This window comes from Lissotriton vulgaris, chromosome 1_1, assembly GCF_964263255.1.
Source record: "Lissotriton vulgaris chromosome 1_1, aLisVul1.2, whole genome shotgun sequence".
Taxonomy (NCBI): Eukaryota; Metazoa; Chordata; class Amphibia; order Caudata; family Salamandridae; genus Lissotriton; species Lissotriton vulgaris.
Window position 1 is genome coordinate 1,532,878,512 of NC_141685.1, and position 19,352 is coordinate 1,532,897,863.

The 19,352-nt window shown below is 44.3% G+C and overlaps 1 protein-coding gene across 3 annotated transcripts in view; it reads right to left on the reverse strand.

Annotated features, from left to right (window-relative positions):
• Positions 1–19,352, reverse strand: part of MGAT4C (MGAT4 family member C) — a 1,083,724-nt gene that overhangs the window by 56,908 nt on the left and 1,007,464 nt on the right. The gene's annotated exons all lie outside the window — the stretch shown is intronic.

Sequence of the window (19,352 nt, forward strand, 5' to 3'; positions counted from 1 at the left end):
TGAGCAACAGCGGCAACTTCCTAAAACTCTAGTTGTCTAGGGCTGGAGGTGAATAAGGAATAAAAAAAACATTTTTGATGCGACCAGTAGAAAATATTTTCATATTAAAATTAGAGGAAAGGAGAGCTCAACTTTCCCAATACGAAAAATAAAGAAGACGTTTTAAAAAATGTTTGGAAGAAAGAAGATAAACATAGGAAGAAAATTATTTATTCACCTTTGAAATTAGATAGAAGACAAAAAGGGAAATTTAGTTTTTACAGACAGAGAAATCAGGTTAAAAAACTAAATATTGGGATTAGTAATTGTGAAAGCACTCTTGAACTTTTAGGAGGACCTGTCCAAATACTAACATTAAGTAATCCTGGAGTTTATTTTGTGTGTGGACAAGATGCTTACTTTTAGTTGACAGCTGATTGGGAGGGTGTATGTTATTTAGCTGTGCTATTTCTTAAGATGTATCTAGTAAATTTTATAGATGCTTTAACAATGACATCACTGCATAGACACCCATGTAGTACAAGTGATGTGACTCAATTAGTGGGAGATATTTTTGCAAAAATAATACCACCTTTATGAGTAGTCTAAAATGATGAGACAATTGGAAAGTTATTAACAGTAGTAAATGATTTAGATACTAGTTTACCTAGTGCTATACTAGCAGTTAACACAGAACAAATGGTTAATAGATCAATAGTTTTGCAAGGTCAATTAGCTTCAGATATTTTATGAGCAGAGAAAGGCGAAGTCTGAAAGATGCTAAAAGCAGAACATTGCTGCCCCCAGTTACCCGACAAGGGGAGACCGATAGAATATTCTGCAAAGAACATTGCTGATCTGAAATCTGAATTAGAACCGATAGAAACCTCTAGTGTATTAGGAAGCTTAAGCAAAGGAGTTTCACCCATTGGCAATTGGTTTGCAACAATGGGGGGAGGACTTTTCAGAGTCATATTAAGGTCTATTCTAATCATTGATGTTTGTTTAATTAAAGTGTTCATGCTCTTTGTGGGGGATTTAGATGCTATTCACTGAAAAGAAGAGTAAGAAAGAAAAATGATAATCAGAGAAGATTTAGAAATGGAGGAGAGAAAGAATAGAGAGTATAAAAAGCTAAATAAAATGAAGCCCCCAAAATAAAAAGAATGACTCAGCCAAAAATGAGAGTGCACGTTAAAGATGCATTTGTGAGGAAATTGTAATCGTTTATCAACCATCAGAGGTGGGAAGTTGCTGCAACTCATTTTGTCTGCTATTGAAATGATTATATTATTGATGTGCACAAGCTTACATTTAAATAAAGGACATGTAAAATGCAGAATTTGTAGTACGTAACCATACTTGAATGTTATAGGACGGCACATAAATAAAGAGCTGAACTAAGTTAGCATAACTGTCGATTCCATGTTAACTGGAAAATAATGCATAAACACATAAAGGCCTGCTTTTCATAGTGAATAGTTGTTTGTGCAAGATGTTTTTCTTCTCTTTGCTTCAGATGTTGCAACTTCAGAAGCCTAGTGAATAGACACTTGTTTTGTATTAGACAATTGATAGTGAGGTTCTCACCGGAAGGAAATTAAATTAACAGGAAGAATGATTCATGGAAAGAAGTTTTGGATCACAAGAAAACAAAGTTGTAACCTTTCAAGGACTAATATCTGAAAGTCTATTATGTTCTGGGGAGGCCATGAGGAGTGAACTTGTTCCCGGGAGTTTGCTGATCTTCTAACAGTGGATGAAGAAGACGAAAGAAAATAATATTGCAACATAGAATTTGTGTGTTTATATTATTGTAGGTTCCTAGAGCAGACAATGCAGGTGTAACAGAATTCCTTTCCCAAACAATCAAATTAGAGACTTGTTTCTTATCTCCTAGAATTCTTTACAAGAGATACATTTCTACTGAATTATGCATGTAAATAATTTCCAGTCTGATTTGCTTGCACATTGATCTCTCTCTCAACAGCTTTTTCATTGGGTTTCTGAACTGACACCTTTTCTCTCTTAATACCAATTTTATTAGAATAGGGAGTTTCCTTTGGGAACATGCTATGAATATTATTATACTGACTGTGATTCCAACCAATATTTTATTTTACTTTATAATCAAATATCGATTTATGAATTTTATTAACTTTTGATGCTAAAATGTTACTGAATTTAAAGACTTTAACAATGTATTGTTCATGTAGATGATTGCTCCTCAGTTATCTTTGTCAACCATCAAAAGTCCATGCGCCCGTTGGCGGGGTTATTTAATGATTATACCTGAAGATTGAGATACAGAAAACCCCACTCTATCAGCCCTAAGCCTGTCTGCTCTGTGCCATAGCTACCAGTGGGCAAGCTCAGGTTAATTTAGTGACTTTGAGGGTTCACACTGTCAAGAAAAGGGATTGTTCCATGAGGTAGGCAGTTGGCACCCCAAATAATAATCCAATTTCTTACATTTACTCTAAGCTCTCACGTGGAATGCCCCAGCACATGCCATGCCCTCTGCCAATTAAAGCCCTCTTGCCCTGGGGAAAAAATTACTGCAGAGCTCCAACTCCATCTTCCCAGCTTTTTGACCACTTCACTAGAACTCACAGCCAACTTACTTCTGAATATTTTAACCTACTCTCACAGTGTGCATCCTTCAACTCAGCTTCAAAAACTGCCAGTAATGCACCCCAATTTGCAAGTCACAAAACTTTCTGATACTTTCCCTTTACCTTGTCATTCCACTCCTTTAAGAGACTGGGTAATTTGTAATCAATATCATATTAATGTATATGATATCCTGCCCTTAATCTGAGATGATTGTGTACCATTACTGGCAGCACTTGGCTGATATCCTGATCCTTATCTGAACTCATTATACTCCAAAACCTCCAATACTTGGCTAGGCGTAAGCCTCTAACCTGATCTTACCTTAAGAATTGGTGATTGATGGGGGCGTGGCTTTCATGCCGCTGTAACATGGCTGGTCGCGCTTGAGCTCCGGAGTGACGAGGGCCTCTAAAGACACTAATGGACATCACAGGCGTGTGAACCTGCCCGGAACCGGCGCTTTGGCCGTCTGCTCCCGCTGCATAATTCAGGAGCCTTTTTGGCGCGACGATTTTCTCCTCAGTGATTTCGTGGGCGCCCGCAATTTTGTTTCTGGTGGCGGCGCTCGCGTTTTTTCCTTATGATGGCATCTTCTCAAAGCAATTTTGTAGCAGACAAGCATTGTGACTAATTATGGACTGCAGTTACTTTTGATCATCTGCCACAACCTCAGGTACTCTGCAATCTAGCTTCAGCCTCGCCCAATGACTTTCTCCTATGCCTCATATGTCAGTTTTGCCTGCTATTTTACAGCAAATGTTGTGAGGCATTATTCTTTGTCAATGACTAATTGAAGAGAAATTCCCCCATAACTGGAGTTACTGGAGTTCACTTCTAGGCACATATTTAAAAATGTGCGCCAGTGCTTTTTAATCTTTTGACTGGCTTCTTTCTCTCCCCTTCAGTAGAGTCAATATACGTTGTGGGCTTCTTCATTATCTCTATTGCCTCTTCTCATGGCAGATAACATGGGTCTTTCTACAAAAACCAAGGACTCTAAAAGAAACCTTAAAAGATCTAAACAAACTTCTTCTACTCCAGAACTTGTACAGAAAGACTCTGGTACTACTTTGGATGCTATTCTATCTCGCCTAAACGCTGTTCATGATATTGCGCAGAGTACTAAAATCAATACTGACTTACTCCAAGTTGAAGTTGCGGCAATTAGAAACGACTTCAAGAACTTAACTCTTCGTGTTTCTAATGCTGAATCACGGATAAGTGTAGTGGAAGATTCAGCACAACGACACGCTAAATCAATGCAAAATTTGGAACGCTCCTTGGCTACTTTGCGGAGAGATCTTACGGAGCAGGAAGAAAGAAATCGTAGAAGTAATCTATGTATCTTTGGCTTGCCCGAGGATGCAGAGAAATCAGCGCCATCAATGCTGGAATTTTTGCTTAATTGGATCCCTACTGTGTTGAATATTTCTTTTCAGAGGGGCTTTGAAATAGAACGTGCACACATTTAGACCGAAGTCTTCACCTCATCCTAGACCGGTGGTTTTTAAACCATTGCGACATCAGCATTTTGAGCAACTTTTGGTGCAGATGAGGAAAATCAAAGTGATTAATTGGGAGAGTCACAGAATTGCCATATCCCAGGATTTTGCTAGAGACACGGAAAGGTTTTCTCAATTTGCAAAGAAGACTTCTTGGCATGAATGTTCCGTTTCCTTTTGCTAGTACTTCGGGATTTCGAATAACTTTTAGAGGTCGCTAAGCATGGGCGAATTTTGCGAATTCGCAATTCACAAATTTTGCGAATTCGCGATCTGCAAAATCCGAGAATTTGCGGATTCGCGGATTTTGTGGATTGTGTGGGTAATGGCCGAGCGGGAAAATGGTGCACATCGCTAGTGTGAGGGGCAGGGCCAAACGGGCGAGGCTTATATGCGAGTTCACATGCCTCTTGTGTGCATAAATGGACAGGCATGGATCAGAGAAGCTCGTGGTCACAAGAACTGCACAGGGATTGAGCTCGGGAAAGTCAATTATGCAAAGGCCTCCTTCAAGCATCATAGCTAATTTTCGACGATAGATATGGGGAGAGCGCACACCTACCCAGCCTCGACAAAACACACATTTTTGGGGGGGCTGATTAACTTTGCCATCACATCAAAGAGCGCCGGGGTCCCTCGAGTGAGCTGTCCATCAAGTGGGTAAAGGGCACGAAGACGGTGCACACACCACTAGTGTGTGGGGAGGGGACAAATGGACTGGGCTTATATGCGAGTTCACATGCCTCTTGTGTGTATAAAAGGACAGGCATGGATCAGAGAAGCTCGTGGTCACAGGAACTGCACAGGGATTGAGCTTGTGAAAGTGAATTATGCAAAGGCCTCCTTCAAGCATCATAGCTAATTTTCGACGATAGATATGGGGAGAGCGCACACCTACCCAGCCTCGACAAAACACACATTTTTGGGGGATGATTAACTTTGCCATCACACCAAAGAGCGCCTGGGTCCCTCGAGTGAGCTGTCCATCAAGTGGGTAAAGGGCGCGAAGACGGTACACACACCACTAGTGTGTGGGGAGGGGACAAACGGACGGGGCTTATATGCGAGTTCACATGCCTCTTGTGTGTATAAAAGGACAGGTACGGATCAGAGAAGCTCGTGGTCACAGGAACTGCACAGGGATTGAGCTCGTGAAAGTCAATTGTGCAAAGGCCTCCTTCAAGCATCATAGCTAATTTTCAACGATAGATAGGGGGAGAGCGCACACCTACCCAGCCTCGACAAAACACACATTTTTGGGGGGCTGATTAACTTTGCCATCACACCAAAGAGCACCGGGGTCCCTCGAGTGAGCTGTCCATCAAGTGGGTAAAGGGCGCGAAGACGGTGCACACACCACTAGTGTGTGGGGAGGGGACAAACGGACGGGGCTTATATGCGAGTTCACATGCCTTTTGTGTGTATAAAAGGACAGGTAAGGATCAGAGAAGCTCGTGGTCACAGGAACTGCACAGGGATTGAGCTTGTGAAAGTCAATTATGGAAAGGCCTCCTTCAAGCATCATAGCTAATTTTCGACAATAGATATGGGGAGAGCGCACACCTACCCAGCCTCGACAAAACACACATTTTTGGGGGGGCTGATCACATCACACCAAAGAGCGCCGGGGTCCCTCGAGTGAGCTATCCATCAAGTGGGTAAAGGGCGCGAAGACGGTGCACACACCACTAGTGTGTGGGGAGGGGACAAACAGACGGAGCTTATATGCGAGTTCACATGCCTCTTGTGTGTATAAAAGGACAGGCATGGATCAGAGAAGCTCGTGGTCACAGGAACTGCACAGGGATTGAGCTTGTGAAAGTGAATTATGCAAAGGCCTCCTTCAAGCATCATAGCTAATTTTCGACGATAGATAGGGGGAGAGCGCACACCTACCCAGCCTCGACAAAACACACATTTTTGGGGGGCTGATTAACTTTGCCATCACACCAAAGAGCGCCGGGGTCCCTCGAGTGAGCTGTCCATCAAGTGGGTAAAGGGCGCGAAGACGGTGCACACACCACTAGTGTGTGGGGAGGGGACAAACGGACGGGGCTTATATGCGAGTTCACATGCCTTTTGTGTGTATAAAAGGACAGGTAAGGATCAGAGAAGCTCGTGGTCACAGGAACTGCACAGGGATTGAGCTTGTGAAAGTCAATTATGGAAAGGCCTCCTTCAAGCATCATAGCTAATTTTCGACAATAGATATGGGGAGAGCGCACACCTACCCAGCCTCGACAAAACACACATTTTTGGGGGGGCTGATCACATCACACCAAAGAGCGCCGGGGTCCCTCGAGTGAGCTATCCATCAAGTGGGTAAAGGGCGCGAAGACGGTGCACACACCACTAGTGTGTGGGGAGGGGACAAACAGACGGAGCTTATATGCGAGTTCACATGCCTCTTGTGTGTATAAAAGGACAGGCATGGATCAGAGAAGCTCGTGGTCACAGGAACTGCACAGGGATTGAGCTTGTGAAAGTGAATTATGCAAAGGCCTCCTTCAAGCATCATAGCTAATTTTCGACGATAGATATGGGGAGAGCGCACACCTACCCAGCCTCGACAAAACACACATCATCCTGCTGTAACTATTTTAGGATGGCGCCGGCAAGCTGCCAGCGCCATCCTAAAATAGTTACTAAATTAGCTTCATCAGGGCACTAATAGATAAAATAAAGCAGGTGCTCGAGCACCTGCTTTATTTTATCTATTAGTGCTTCCTGTTGAAGCTAACTTAGTAACTATTTTAGGATGGCGCTGGCGGCTTGCCGGCGCCATCCTAAAATAGTTAAAAGTTCAACAGGCTTGAACTTTTGCCCCCCAAATCCGCCGCTCGCGGATCTCGCAGATTTTCAGTAAATTCGAGGGAGTTCGCGGATCGCGGATTTACCGAAAATCCGCGAAATCCGCGAGCGGAACGGATTTTCCGCTCATACTTAGAGGTCGCTCTCAGATTTTTTATGAGCCTTCGGACCTGTCGACCTTTTTGGATAATCAGACTGAATCCCAGATGGAGTCAACTTCTTCTCCTGGTTCTTCTGGCTCTTGAGTATTTTTTGGTGGGATGTCTGTAAGTTTACTCGTTCTGGTTTCTATATCATTGCGCTATTTCTAGGGTCTTTGTTCCTATTTTTAGGAAAATGTTGGGTGATATTTATAGCGTTCAATATGTTCTAACCCATTACTTGCGGATTCTGCTCCTATGTTACACTTATTTTCTTAAATACTGTTCATATTGATTGATGGCTCCTTGTTTGATCAACTGTTTTTCAACAGTTTATATAATATAAAGTATTTATATACTTATTCTGATTTGCCTCTCTCTGCTGCCTCTGTTTCTTATTCTTTATTCCTTTCAGCTTATGTGATGGTTGGGTTTTTCCTTTCTTGTTGGCCTCCTTGCTTGCTCCTCCATGTTAATGATGTAATGTAATGATGATACTTCCTCCCCTGTATGCATTTTAATTATTATGGACTTCCCCTGGTGGGATCTTTCTTCTCTTTTTTCCTGTATCTTTCCTTTTTTTCTCTTTCCTTTTCCAATCTTTACTTTTTCTTTCTTTTCTAGGGTCTCCTGCTGGTTTCCATTGTTTGTGTCTTCATTGGTTCTGTCTTGTCTTTCTTGTGCTGATGCTACTGTTATGTTTTTTTTTCTCTGGCACCAAGTAGTAGTTGTTTTTTTGATTTTCCACTATTATGCCAGGCTTGAACGTTTTATCACCTAATGTGCATGGTTTGAATCATCCTGTGAAGAGGGCAAACATTTTGGATTATTGCAAAAGCCTTTCTAGTGACTTAGTATTGTTACAAGAAACCAAATTATCGTATAAAGAAGATCTATTGTTGCTAAAGGAGTGGGTTCCTGATGTTGTTTGTTCAGAGGCCTTTGGAAAGAAGAATGGTGTGGTGACTACGATTTCCAAAAATTCGGGATTGACTGTTGTTACTGCGGAACATGACTCTGAGGGTAGGTGGTTGCTGACTCATTTATCCGATGGTTCTCTTGATATTTATGTCATGCATATTTATGCACCTACTAGTGATGATCCATCTTTTTGGCATTCTATTACTAAAAAGCTTTCAGATGTTACTCATAATGGTAATTTGATTGTTGGAGGGGACTTTATTCTACCAATGGATCCCATTTTGGATAGAGACTCTGCTTTTAAATTTCCTCCCCCTAGGGCTCACAAACCGATGACTAATATGTGTTCCTCCGCTAATCTTACTGATATGTGGCGATTACATTACCCCACTGGTAGCGACTTCAATTTTTTCTCTTCTCCCCACTCTAGCTTTTCTCGTATAGATTATCTTCTAGTTCACTCAGTCCTTCTAAAATACTCTTTGACTCCTGTTATTTATCCCATTCTTGTCTCCGATCAGGCTGCTGTTTCCTTTACGCCAATCAATTTCGCTGAATTTAGGGAGCCACACACTTGGCGTTTAATCCCAGAGATCTTGTATGATCAGCGTCAAGTTGATTTACTTAACAAAGATATTAAAAAAAAATTCTTTGAGAATGAATCCTCGGTTAGTTCCCCTGTGGTGTTATGGGAAGCTTTTAAATGTACGATCAGGGGGCAGAGTATTGAAAAAATGACAAAAAGGAATTCAGATATTAACCGCATCGCTGCTGCGGTTATTTTTGCGCTGTGCGGCTGTTTTCAAATAACCGCGATACATGACGAGCTCAGCTCGTCATCCGCACACAGCACCCGTGGCTGATGACGAGCTGAGCTCGTCATCAGCATCGAAGGGGTTAAGAAGGAACTTGCTGATTTAGCAGATAACATTAAGCAGAAAGAATCCCTCTATAGGAATTCTAAGTATAAAATGCTCTTACAAGATATCAAGAATCTAAAATATTCTTACAATTCTATTGTAACTAAGAGAGCTCATATTGGTGCCCAGGCGCAGAAGTCCAAACGGCTACTCCTAAAGAATCGAGCAGGGAAGGTCTTGGCGGCTACGTTAAAGTTCCAAGAGTCTAATATCAGATCAACACAGATATCTTGTATAAATGATAGCTCTGGAGCCAGGAAATTTCAAACTACAGAAATCATTCAGGTCTTTCGTGAAGATTATAGTAAATTATACACTCCTCATAATCATTCTTCTCTTGACCAATGCCAACAATTTTTAAACTCGATTCCTATTCAGTTTCTGATACTGATTGAGTAAAGTTGGGGGGTCTGATTACATCCGAGGAAATTATTCATGCTATTAAATCCCTTCGCTCAGGGAAAGCTCCAGGTCCAGATGGGTTCCCCATTCTGTTTTACAAGATCTTTCTTCCATCTTTTGTATCTCGTCTTAAAAATGTTTTCGATGACTTTATTTCTTCAGGCTTGGTTTCTGGTTCTGCGGCGGAGGCTACTATTGTAGTAACCACCAAGGAGGGTAAAGACCATTTGGATCCTTAGAATTTTCGCCCCATATCTCTTCTAAATATGGAAGCAAAATTCTTGCCAAGATTCTAGCCAAACATCTGGAATCATGTATTCCGTTACTTATTCACCCTTCACAGACTGGTTTTGTTAAAGGTAGATTGGCTAGGGATAATATTCGAACATTTTGTCATATCCTTGGGAATGCAAAGCAATCTAGCCTTCCTGTGGCGGCTCTTGCCCTCGATGCTAAAAGGCTTTTGATAAGGTCGCTTGGCCTTTTTTTACATACAGCACTTCGAGCACATAATCTTGGAGATTCCTTTATCAACATGGTGATGTCTTTATACGCACATCCTAGGGCAAATATTAGGGTTAACAGAGCGACCTCTTCTTTTTTTAATCTTTGTCAGCGTACTAGACAAGGGTGCCGTTATTGCCTCTTTTGTTTTTGTTATCTATTGACCCTCTTCTTCGTCTACTCAATCTTAATCAAGATATTAAAGGGTTCCAATTTGGCTCAACCTGCATCAAAACAGCTGCCTATGCAGATGATGTGCAAATGTTTTCTGATGATATAGTTACTGCAATTCCTGCTATTTCCGAGACTATTAATCGTTTTTCTAGTGTTTCAGATATACTCTCTAAGGATAAAACTGAGATGTTTCCCCTCAACGCGTATTGTTTTCGGCCCGGCAGCGAGGGGGGATAGGGGGAGGGTGTTGGGGAGGTTATGGGCGACTGGGTGAAGGAATATTGCCCTTAAATCTGTTCCATCCTTGTTGTGCCATCCGGAATCGCTGGACTAATGTTGATCTCACAGTGTTTTATTTTCCTTCCTGAAGCCATGGACCTGGATGACAACTGGGCTCTGAGAGTGGACTTCCTCGCTTGGTTTCACTTTGCCTTTTCTACTTAGGCGCTCAAGTTGTTTACTCCGAACTTACTGTGAACCAAAGGAAACAATTGTCTACATACACGTAATGATTTGTACCGGAATAACTGCTCACCCTTCTTCGCCTTTGTTTGTTTCAATAAAGGTTTAAAAAAAAAAAAGGTTCGTTAACTTCTGGATACTTGGTCACCTAAATATATTTCATGGTGGGGACGTCTTCAAACGTTAAAAATGATGATAACGCCCATTATTAACTTTATGTCCTCAATGCTTCCTGTTAAGTTGTCTTCGTCTTTTTTTCATAAGATTGATTCTCTCACTTCAAAGTTCCTCTGGAGTGATAAGAGAGCCAGAATAGCCTATAAACATTTGAGGAAACCTTATGACATGGGAGGTTGTAATTTTCCTGATTGGGATAGATATCAAGTGGCTTTTTTAGCCTCCCAAGGGGCTCTTTGGCTCTCTACAGATCCTTGTCATACTCCGTCATGGGTGTTAATTAAGCGAGAATTATCTTCTCCTCTACCTACCTCTTCTTTTTTAACTGCGTCCACATTATCTATTCCCTTTTCTTGTGCTTTTATTTTAGATACCATTGCTGCTGTGAAAACTATTGACAAGAAAGTATCTAAGCGGTACAAAAGGGGGTGGTGATGGACGAAGCATCTGAACCAATCAAACACTCACACCCAGTCAAAAGATATGGGTTTGATCCATCACCATTCTTTAGCACACTCTGCCACCCCAGTTCAGACATGGCTATATGGAAATCAGTCTGACCCTGTGCCTCATGGGAACAGTCCAGCCCGAACTGCCAAGCCATGCCTTCCCTGGACCAGAAACAAGCTTCCGAGGACCGGTTTCTGGCATTCCAGCCGTCTTCAGCCCGGCTTGCTTGAATCCAGTGGCAAAGTGAGCAAGGGACTCACGTCTGAGCATACCCTGCCATACTTATGGCGGCCAAAAGCGGTACAAAAGGGGGTGGTGATGGACGAAGCATCTGAACCAATCAAACACTCACACCCAGTCAAAAGATCTGGGTTTGATCCATCACCATTCTTTAGCCCACTCTGCCACCCCAGTTCAGACATGGCTATATGCAAATCAGTCTGACCCTGTGCCTCATGGGAACTGTCCAGCCCGAACTGCCAAGCCATGCCTTCCCTGGACCGGAAACAAGCTTCGGAGGACCGGTTTCTGGCATTCCAGCCATCTTCAGCCCGGCTTACTTAAATCCAGTGGCAAAGTGAGCAAGGGACTCACGTCTGAGCATACCCTGCCACACTTATGGTGGCCAAAAGCGGTACAAAAGGGGGGTGGTGATGGACGGAGCATCTGAACCAATCAAACACTCACACCCAGTCAAAAGATCTGGGTTTTATCCATCACCATTCTTTAGCCCACTCTGCCATCCCAGTTCAGACATGGCTATATGCAAAGTAGTCTGACCCTGTGCCTCATGGGAACAGTCCAGCCCGAACTGCCAAGCCATGCCTTCCCTGGACCGGAAACAAGCTTCCGAGGACCGGTTTCTGGCATTCCAGCCGTCTTCAGCCCGGCTTGCTTGAATCCAGCGGCAAAGTGAGCAAAGGACTCACGTCTGAGCATACCCTGCCATACTTATGGCGGCCAAAAGCGGTACAAAAAGGGGTGGTGATGGACGAAGCATCTGAACCAATCAAACACTCACACCCAGTCAAAAGATCTGGGTTTGATCCATCACCATTCTTTAGCCCACTCTGCCACCCCAGTTCAGACATGGCTATATGCAAATCAGTCTGACCCTGTGCCTCATGGGAACAGTCCAGCCCGATTTGCCAAGCCATGCCTTCCCTGGACCGGAAACAAGCTTCAGAGGACCGGTTTCTGGCATTCCAGCCGTCTTCAGCCCGGCTTGCTTCAATCCAGTGGCAAAATGAGCAAGGGACTCACGTCTGAGCATACCCTGCCACACTTATGGCGGCCAAAAGCGGTACAAAAGGGGGTGGTGATGGAAGGAGCATCTGAACCAATCAAACACTCACACCCAGTCAAAAGATCTGGGTTTGATCCATCACCATTCTTTAGCCCACTCTGCCACCCCGGTTCAGACATGGCTATATGCAAATCAGTCTGACCCTGTGACTCATGGGAACAGTCCAGCCCGAACTGCCAAGCCATGCCTTCCCTGGACCGGAAACAAGCTTCCGAGGACCGGTTTCTGGCATTCCAGCCGTCTTCAGCCCGGCTTGCTTGAATCCAGTGGCAAAGTGAGAACGGGACTCACGTCTGAGCGTGCCCTGCCACACTTATGGCGGCCAAAAGCGGTACAAAAGGGGGTGGTGATGGACGAAGCATCTGAACCAATCAAACACTCACACCCAGTCAAAAGATCTGGGTTTGATCCATCACCATTCTTTAGCCCACTCTGCCACCCCAGTTCAGACATGGCTATGTGCAAATCAGTCTGACCCAGTGCCTCATGGGAACAGTCCAGCCCGAACTGCCAAGCCATGCCTTCCCTGGAACGGAAACAAGCGTCCGAGGACCCGTTTCTGGCATTCCAGCCGTCTTCAGCCCGGCTTGCTTGAATCCAGTGGCAAAGTGAGCAAGGGACTCACGTCTGAGCATACCCTGCCACACTTATGGAGGCTAAAAGCGGTACAAAAGGGGGTGGTGATGGACGGAGCATCTGAACCAATCAAACACTCACACCCAGTCAAAAGATCTGGGTTTGATCCATCACCATTGAATAGCCCACTCTGCCACCCCAGTTCAGACATGGCTATATGCAAACAGTCTGACCCGTGTCTCATGGGAACAGTCCAGCCCGAACTGCCAAGCCATGCCTTCCCTGGACCGGAAACAAACTTCCGAGGACCGGTTTCTGTCATTCCAGCCGTCTTCAGCCCCGCTTGCTTGAATCCAGTGGCAAAGTGAGCAAGGGACTCACGTCTGAGCATACCCTGCCACACTTTTGGCGGCCAAAAGCGGTACAAAAGGGGGTGGTGATGGACGGAGCATCTGAACCAATCAAACACTCACACCTAGTCGAAAGATCTGGGTTTGATCCATCACCATTCTTTAGCCCTCTCTGCCACCCCAGTTCAGACATGGCTATATGCAAACAGTCTGACCCGTGCCTCATGGGAACAGTCCAGCCCGAACTGCCAAGCCATGCCTTCCCTGGACCGGAAACAAGCTTCCGAGGACCGGTTTCTGGCATTCCAGCCGTCTTCAGCCCGGCTTGCTTGAATCCAGTGGCAATGTGAGCAATGGACTCACGTCTGAGCATACCCTGCCACACTTATGGCGGCCAAAAGCGGTACAAAAGGGGGTGGTGATGGACGGAGCATCTGAACCAATCAAACACTCACACCCAGTCGAAAGATCTGGGTTTGATCCATCACCATTCTTTAGCCCACTCTGCCACCCCAGTTCAGACAAGGCTATATGCATATCAGTCTGACCCTGTGCCTCATGGGAACAGTCCAGCCCGAACTGCCAAGCCATGCCTTCCCTGGACCGGAAACAAGCTTCCGAGGACCGGTTTCTGGCATTCCAGCAGTCTTTAATCCGGCTTGCTTGAATCCAGTGGCAAAGTGAGCAAGGGACTCACGTCTGAGCATACCCTGCCACACTTATGGCGGCCAAAAGCGTTACAAAAGGGGGTGGTGATGGACGGAGCATCTGAACCAATCAAACACTCACATCCAGGCAAAAGGATCTGGGTTTGATCCATCACAATTCTTTAGCCCACTTTGCCACCCCAGTTCAGACATGGTTATATGCAAATCAGTCTGACCCTGTGCCTCATGGGAACAGTCCAGCCCGAACTGCCAAGCCATGCCTTCCCTGGACCGGAAAACAAGCTTCCAAGGACTGGTTTCTGGCATTCCAGCCGTCTTCAGCCCGGCTTGCTTGAATCCAGTGGCAAAGTGAGCAAGGGACTCACGTCTGAGCATACCCTGCCACACTTATGGCGGCCAAAAGCGGTACAAAAGGGGGTGATGATGGACGGAGCATCTGAACCAATCAAACACTCACATCCAGGCAAAAGGATCTGGGTTTGATCCATCACAATTCTTTAGCCCACTTTGCCACCCCAGTTCAGACATGGCTATATGCAAATCAGTCTGACCCTGTGCCTCATGGGAACAGTCCAGCCCAAACTGCCAAGCCATGCCTTCCCTGGACCGGAAAAAAAGCTTCAGAGGACCGGTTTCTGGCATTTTAGCCATCTTCAGCCCGGCTTGCTTGAATCCAGTGGCAAAGTGAGCAAGGGACTCACGTCTGAGCATACCCTGCCACACTTATGGCGGCCGAAAGCGGTACAAAAGGGGGTGGTGATGGACGGAGCATCTGAACCAATCAAACACTCACACCCAGTCAAAAGATCTGGGTTTGATCCATCACCATTCTTTAGCTCACTCTGCCACCCCAGTTCAGACATGGCTATATGCAAATCAGTCTGACCCTGTGCCTTATGGGAACAGTCCAGCCCAAACTGTCAAGCCATGCCTTCCCTGGAACAGAAACAAGCGTCCGAGGACCAGTTTCTGGCATTCCAGCCGTCTTCAGCCCGGCTTGCTTGAATCCAGTGGCAAAGTGAGCAAGGGACTCACGTCTGAGCATAACCTGCCACACTTATGGCGGCCAAAAGCGGTACAAAAGGGGGTGGTGATGGACGGAGCATCTGAACCAATCAAACACTCACACCCAGTCGAAACATCTGGGTTTGATCCATCACCATTCTTTAGCCCACTCTGCCACCCCGGTTAAGACATGGCTATATGCAAATCAGTCTGACCCTGTGACTCATGGGAACAGTCCAGCCCGAACTGCCAAGCCATGCCTTCCCTGGACCGGAAACAAGCTTCCGAGGACCGGTTTCTGGCATTCCAGCCGTCTTCAGCCCGGCTTGCTTGAATCCAGTGGCAAAGTGAGAAAGGGACTCACGTCTGAGCGTACCCTGCCACACTTATGGCGGCCAAAAGCGGTACAAAAGGGGGTGATGATGGACGGAGCATCTGAACCAATCAAACACTCACACCCAGTCAAAAGATCTGGGTTTGATCCATCACAATTCTTTAGCCCACTTTGCCACCCCAGTTCAGACATGGCTATATGCAAATCAGTCTGACCCTGTGCCTCATGGGAACAGTCCAGCCCAAACTGCCAAGCCATGCCTTCCCTGGACCGGAAAAAAAGCTTCAGAGGACCGTTTTCTGGCATTTTAGCCGTCTTCAGCCCGGCTTGCTTGAATCCAGTGGCAAAGTGAGCAAGGGACTCACGTCTGAGCATACCCTGCCACACTTATGGCGGCCGAAAGCGGTACAAAAGGGGGTGGTGATGGACGGAGCATCTGAACCAATCAAACACTCACACCCAGTCAAAAGATCTGGGTTTGATCCATCACCATTCTTTAGCTCACTCTGCCACCCCAGTTCAGACATGGCTATATGCAAATCAGTCTGACCCTGTGCCTTATGGGAACAGTCCAGCCCAAACTGTCAAGCCATGCCTTCCCTGGAACGGAAACAAGCGTCCGAGGACCGGTTTCTGGCATTCCAGCCGTCTTCAGCCCGGCTTGCTTGAATCCAGTGGCAAAGTGAGCAAGGGACTCACGTCTGAGCATAACCTGCCACACTTATGGCGGCCAAAAGCGGTACAAAAGGGGGTGGTGATGGACGGAGCATCTGAACCAATCAAACACTCACACCCAGTCGAAACATCTGGGTTTGATCCATCACCATTCTTTAGCCCACTCTGCCACCCCAGTTCAGACATGGCTATATGCAAATCAGTCTGACCCTGTGCCTCATGGAAACAGTCCAGCCCGAACTGCCAAGCCATGCCTTCCCTGGACCGGAAACAAGCTTCAGAGGACCGGTTTCTGGCATTCCAGCCGTCTTCAGCCCGGCTTGCTTGAATCCAGTGGCAAAGTGAGCAAGGGACTCACGTCTGAGCATACCCTGTCACACTTATGGCAGCCAAAAGCGGTAGAAAAGGGGGTGGTGATGGACGGAGCATCTGAACCAATGTAACACTCACACCCAGTCGAAAGATCTGGGTTTGATCCATCACCATTCTTTAGCCCACTCTGCCACCCCAGGTCAGACATGGCTATATGCAAATCAGTCTGACCCTGTGCCTCATGGGAACAGTCCAGTCCGAACTGCCAAGCCATGCCTTCCCTGGACCGGAAACAAGCTTCCGAGGACCGGTTTCTGGCATTCCAGCCATCTTCAGCCCGGCTTGCTTGAATCCAGTGGCAAAGTGAGCAAGGGACTCACATCTGAGCATACCCTGCCACACTTATGGCGGCCAAAAGCGGTACAAAAGGGGGTTCTGAACTGAGGTGGCTGAGTGAGCTAAAGAATGGTGATAGATTAAACCCAGATCAGTTGACTGGGGGTGAGTGTTTGATTTGCTCAAACGCTCCGTCCATCATCCCCTTTTTTTGTGTCGCCAAGAAGGTATCTAAGCCACTTCATAAGTCTAAGTGTTCTTCTTTGGGGCACAATCCTAAACTTAAAATTGATATTGACTCGACTTTGGTGACCTACTGGGCTAACAAGGGTATTACGTTAGTTCATCATCTTTATGATTCAAATCATGATCCATTACCTTTTTCTTCCTAAGCTCAGCAGTTTTCTCTTACTAATTTAGACTTTTATACATAAGTATAGTAAGTAAAAGTTGCTGTTGCTAAGGTTCATCTTGATCCAGTTTCTCATACAAATTCTCTTCTTTGTATGTGGTGCAAATCAGGTCATGTGGCTTTTAAGATATATAAATTTTTATCTTCCACCCCGCCCGTGTTGACTACCGTTACACAACAGAAATGGCTACATCATTTGACCATTATCTTTTTAAACATATCTCCTCAGACACTTGGCAAATTATTGGGAGACTTTCTCTTCATAATAAGATTGCCCCCTCTCTAGTCCAGTCTAAAAAAATTCTCTCAATCTATTACATTGGACACCGGTACACCTGCACTCTGTCAATCTTAAAGATAATGATTTTTTTTGGAGTTGCAACTTAGCCGCTGGTACATATCAACATATGTTGTTTGAATGGTCTTTCCTCCAACCTTTTTGGGAATTGGTTCATAAGCATCTCATGCTAATTTTTAACATTCAGTTTCAGCTTTCTCTTCCACTAATTTTATTTGGGTCCACGGGCGTCACTTTTACCATTGCCGTTGGATTCTTTAGATATGCAGTTATTTGACCTGTTGTTGACAATTGTGGTGAAGATTATTCTTACGGAGTGGAAGACATTTGGGTCCATATCCTATCATACATGGTGGGCTTGGGTATCTTTTCTCCGTGGGGCACATACCTCGGTGGAGGAGAATCATCTTTCTCCCTCTATTTCTAGTGGGGTACGAAGATCTTTAGCTAGATATGTGGACTTAGCTTCGAAGGTGTTGGTAGAGCAATGTCCCTTTGTATCGTCTCCTTAAGTTCTTTTTCCCGTCTTTTTTGTAGCAGGAGACTCACTCTCTCCCTTCTCTCTTCTCTTTCTTCTATTTCCTTTCGCTTTCCTTTCTTTCTCTTTTTCTCCTTCCTTTCTCTTTATTCTTTTGATTAATTCTTATTAAGTAATGCATCTGACTTTTTAATATGGTTCCTCTATGATATTGCTTTTTCAACATGCTATTTGCATTGTTATGTAGGAGCTATATATGACAGTAATGCAACTGAGTTTTGTATTACTCTTTTGTCAGTGTATTACTTTTTATTGTATTTAACTATTTATATGTCCTTTTTAAATTAATAAAGATATTAGAACCAACAAACAGTATTGTTGATTGGCTATGCACAGGGGTCCTTTTATAACTGCTACTTCTCTTCAACAAATAAACACAATATTTGAATAAGTACATTCAAAGTGTGCGTGCCATAGTAAGGGAGATAACCCAAATTTAAAAGATGGATCATTTGACGCATATTAAATACCTGCCTTGTTGAACCATAGATAATTTTGATCAGCGAGTTCCAGGGACCGAATGTAACTTCTGTGATTGGAAATGCATATTGAGAATTAACGTTCAATAACTTTATCAGCATGAATATGAGACAGAAGGTGCCACCTAGCAACCCATTTTCAATTTGTTTATTCAATTAACTAATGTCGAGTCAATACACATGGGACCATATCCACAATTAAAGACATAAAAGTATGGATTGAGATTTAGTTCTCCACTTAGAAACACTTTTTTATTTTTGGGAATTTGTAAACATCCCCAGAGGTACACTTGGAAAGCTGCACTGGCCTCCTACAGTGAATGCCATGCGACATTCTGCAAAGGTTTCTTCCCCCTCTGTGCGGAGTTCTCCACAGCGTGGAGCACTGCTAAGTAGGAATAGGACCCTCTTGGTCATATGAACTTGTTTCACCCATGTTCTATCTAGCCTTCCTTGTATTTTGCTAAATTTGCATGTTCTTGCACTTGCACTTTAATGTTGCTATGGCATTTATATAGTTTTAAATTCCAGCTCATTACACTTTGTTTTTGATAAATTATATAGCAATTTCGTTATTTCTTATCAACTTTTCATTAGTGGTTGTTATATTGTTTAACCATCTATGTTTCCGCTCCGGCACCTTAAAGAAGTGTAACGATACCTTCATTGAGCTAATTTGCTTTGTCTGCATACAATATAACAGGAATCTTGACGTATTGGATTAATCACTTTCCTTACACCATTTTGCTCTAGCACTTAAAGATTGGTTTATCGAAGTATTTGTTATTAGTAATGAATATGCTTGGTTTGTCTCTAGTATACTGTATGGAAATTTTTATCTAAAATCGAAGAATCAAATGTACCAATGTTTTCCTACTGTCTTGTTTAATAAAAAAAAAAAAAAAAAAAAAAAGAGAAAGCCCTTCCCCTGCACACCTAACAGTATTGGGGTGCGCCTTTCCTCGTTCCATCCTGGATAGAGTAATTTTCCTACAGTTTCCATGG